Source organism: Lampetra fluviatilis, chromosome 5 (assembly GCF_964198595.1).
Source record: "Lampetra fluviatilis chromosome 5, kcLamFluv1.1, whole genome shotgun sequence".
Classification (NCBI taxonomy): Eukaryota; Metazoa; Chordata; class Hyperoartia; order Petromyzontiformes; family Petromyzontidae; genus Lampetra; species Lampetra fluviatilis.
In genome coordinates this window covers 8975996-8980646 of record NC_136279.1, presented here as the reverse complement: position 1 = coordinate 8980646, position 4651 = coordinate 8975996, and positions in this window count along the sequence as shown.

Here is a 4651-nt window from a genome sequence, read left to right as displayed (position 1 = left end):
TGCGGTCACGTGGGGCAATTTGAAGCCTCCGCCGCCATCTTGATAAGGGGTGGGGGGGAGTGGAGGGCACGGTCACGTGGGGCAATTTGAAGCCTCCGCCGCCATCTTGATAAGGGGTGGGTGGGGGGAGATGTAAAAGTGGTGAATTGAACGTGCATAGTGTCAACTCCTTTATACTGGTAGGAACCTCCTGGTTCCACCAGCCCACAAGGGATTATTGTGTCCGTCCGTCGTGCATTAAAAAATGGGAGGGGTGGGGCTGGGTGGAGAGAGGAGGGTGGGGAGGGGCTGGGTGGGGAGGGAGGGGCTGGGTGGAGAGGGGAGGGTGGGGAGGGGCTGGGTGGGGAGGGAGGTTTCTGAGTGGGGAGGGGAGGGGCTGGGTGGGGAGGGTGTGGAGGGTGTGGATGGGTGGGGAGGGGCTGGGTGGGGAGGGTGTGGATGGGTGGGGAGGGGAGGGTGGGGAGGAGCTGGGTGGGGAGGGTGGGGCTGGGTGGGGAGGGGAGGGTGGGGAGGGGCTTGGTGGGGGGAAGGGTGGGGCTGGGTGGGGAGGGGCTGGTCACCCCGTGGTGCCCTTATAAAACTCAACGTTTAACCTACTCACGCCGGCTTGTGCCCGCCCTCACAGTCGGCCATATTTGCGGAATACACCACGCCGCCGTTGACCCTGGCCATTGACCAAGCAACCCAACGTTACTACCAGCTCCCTCCGCAGGAATGTGTTAGCTGTCAAGCGTTGGATTCTACGCGAGCACGTTGTCAATATCTCCGCACAGCTGCATTGAGGAACACGTTGTTGCAGCGTCTGTGTGGAGTAAATGTTTGTAACTGCAACCCCCACCCCTATACGACCTCGTAAATCTTGCAGATCTCTAACTGGCGTTTGATACACCTCCGACTTGATAGAGCCCCGTGCAAAGGCGTTAAATTCGGAGATGGATCTGTCCAAGGCTCAGTTTCAGTTTTCACTTATTTGGTATAGCCCTTGTGAGCCATTTGGCTCTTGAATCGGGTGCAACCGCAACAAACAAAAAAGAATCCAGCGATTTGGAAAACGTTCATTGAGCTACTCCCGAACGATGTTTGCTTAATGACAAGGCGCCCCATCTCATTGAAAGTGTTATTACCATCACACGTTCTTGGACATCCATGGTCATAGGGCCCTGTAAAGAAACATAAATACCGTTAGTTCAATCAAATAGGGACTTGATAGACACCCTGTTTATATGTCAATATTAATGTATATTTGAGACCGACAGAAAATATATTGGCATTCGAAATGTATTGCTACAGAAGGAAACTGCATTTTTTTAGAGTGGCCAACGTAGAAGTGAGAAAAAGGTTGCACACAGAAGACCTGATGCCCAGGCAGTGACGACAACAGGACAATTAAAAGGGTTTTGTACGGAAACATGGAAGTGGGCCGTAAATAAAGGAAGACCTAATCGAGAATAGTTTGACGTCGACATAAGAGATCGGTGCCAGAAAGATGTGGCACGACTTGAGCATATTGGCACAAGACCGAGAGCAAAGTGGAAACAAATGACGACATGTGCAGTGGACACATACAGGCTATCTGCCCATGGTTCGTGATGATGATGATATTTAATAGATTTTTCAATGTAAGGCAGTGTTGTTGTTGAGGAACGCGTTGGGGTTTCGTGATATTTGCACAGTCAACGCTGTATCACGGAATAATTGACTTCGTCTTGGATAATAACCCTGTCCCGTTGCAATATGGCGCAACGCAACTCAATTGATTGTTTCAGTGCAGAGCCAGACTGGGATTCCCAAGGAAGTGAAGTGAGCACGTGAATTCAATTACTGTGTATAAAGGCGCATGAAGCTGTAAACCTAAAGCATACTAATTGTTTACGTGTTAACTTTAAACGTAGGGTTTCCTCGCCAAATACACTGTTGATCCACATTTGTTTTCTTGTGGTTCGGCCACGCGGTAGTTTTATGCCAAAATTCTTGTCATTAACCCTGAATTACCATCCGCCTACAAGTGTCACGTTTTTACACGTTCTAGATTTGAAGCTTTCGTGACTGCAAGGATTCATATTCTTAGGTTTTTTCGGTAAAGTCACGTAGGTAAAACATTAAAATTAATAAAAGTAAATTAAAAATCACGACGTTTCGGAGGCAACACAAGCTTCCGTCTTCAGGTGGAACCGTCACAGCCACGACAGCTGTATCAAGTAAATGAGAGATTGCAGGAGCTACCACTCCGTTTATATAATGGTTGGAGAGTGGGGAAGGGCCAAGTACAGCACACTTTTTATTCATATGGTAAGGTGAGGCTTAAGAGGGTGAGCCTTTGTTATGGAGAGGTACGGTTTGTGACTCAACCTGGCCTACCTAACAATAGTGTGAAAAGGAGAAAACAACTAAACATGGTAAACCTGTAATAGTTGTCTGTCAAATAAGATTGGTCAAATAACTGTAGTTAAATCTTTTGTGCATGGTTAATCACATCTTTCCAATGATTACTCAGTTTCCAATGATTACTCAGTTTGTAACCATCATCACGGTTGAAATTATGTCTGTGTTTGTATATTTGTATGGCTTCGTGTACAAACCTAAGAATATGTTTTTACAGGTATTATTATTTACACGTGGCCAATCTATTGATCACATTCTGACCAATATAAAACTCCTCACTGGTGGTTTAAGACTTTGCCATGACTACACTTCACACCAACATGCGACGTTTATGTGTTCATGATAGGCAATCAGTGTTTTTGTAAAATGTCAATAAAGCATTGATTAATTTATTGTCAATACAGTACAATACATACTTTTCGTTGGGTGACGAGATGTGTGGCTAGGTGGCTCAGTGGATGGGTGGTTTGGAAGGCGATAAGTTGACAATGACTCGCTGACTACAGAATATAAATGGCTCAGTGATTGGATGGTTAGGCAGATGACTAGCTGACTATGTGCTTGGGTGACTAGCTGAGTGGCCGGGTGGTTAGGAAAGTGACAAGCTGAATAGCTAACTGACTAGGTCAATGATGGCTGGTTGGTTAGGCTGGTGACTAGGTAACCGGCTGACTAGCTCAATGGCTGGGTGGCTTGGTAGTTAATAATTAAAACTCAGCTTATTATAGTGACATTCACACAAGGCCTAACAGCCCTTTACAACATATTCTTAGTAAAAACCATTAACATTACAACTAAGAGGCAAACACCCCTACACAGACGGATACGCAAGATAAAATAAATGACGAGCCCTAAAAATCTTCACTGGCAGAGCATCCCTAACAGTCTGGGACAAGGCATCACACAAACAAGGTGCCTGACTACTGAACGCTCTTTCACCCACTGAATGCAGATTTGTCCGAGGTACATCCAGATTTGGTGGATCGAAGTTGCCGTACAGGGGCACACGGTTTCAGCAGATCGCTGAGATATAATGGAGCTAAGCCCTTCAGGGCCATGAAAGTCAATACAAGAACTTTAAATTCGATCCTGAAACGTGATGTGCTCACATTTCCTCACTCCACACAAACCCCGGGCACCGGAGTGTTGGACAAGCTGTAACCGATTTAAAACATTCCCTGTTGTACCACTAAACAAGGCATTTCAGTAATATATTCTTGATAAAAAATAAAAGGAAGCGCATTGAGAGAATTGATCGAATGCGTGAAATATTTCGCAGGTGAAACAAGGAAATCTTAGATCCCTTGCACGACACTCAAAAGTCAAGGTGTGATTAATAAAGAAAATATCCCAAGGTTCTGGACCTTGGCTTAGGTAGATGACTAACTGACAAGGTGACTGACTGACTAGCGGAGTGGCTGGGTATCTGGCTGTGCGATCCTGCGTGGTTTCAGAGTTCGCTGAGCTCACCACCGCACCACGTGGCCCTTGTAACTCCCAGGTCCCATCACGCCACCTTGGGGGTCCCGGGAGGATGCGTGCCCTTGCCTCCAGTGCGTGCGGAGGCTACCTGACTGGGACTCAGCTCCCCTCTCACGCGTGGAACCGAATTCAGAATCTTTATTTAGACTGGAGGAATCCGATGAGCTATGAAGCTCTTTTTCACGCATGTCCAGCAGGGGCGGGTCAGCAAGTTACAACAATGAACAATACCAAAACAAAACATAGAAGTGCATAATAGAGACAAAGTTAAGCAAGTCACGAAATATAGATTAAAATGAATGAAAAACGTTATAAGTCCGATTTTTAAACACTTTTTGCAAGCTTGAGCAAGGCAGCAAAACAACAACAAAAACAGTCCCAGACCACAGCAACACATCACACGGTACCTCAATGAAATGGCACATTACAATTGAACTATGGATACGCAGGTAAGGATCAAAGTTACAAATCACGTTTGCAAATGTGGCTGTGTCCAGCACCAACCTTCTACATCAGGATAATGCCACGACCTACCCCCCGTTTCTATCACGGGCTCCGCTGGTCTCCGATTTAAAGCAAACAGAGCGGGATGAAAGCGCTCGAGAACAACTAATCAGACATCACTCGACACCTCGTAACGTACACGACCCCAAAAAACAAGTGACATGGATGGTGCATAAAAGCTTTCAACCACCAGCTCTGTTTACTCAATAAAATACATGGCTTTCAGTGTTCAAGTCTGTACACAGATAGCATGGTGCTCATGTGCATTGGCAGTGATGGACAT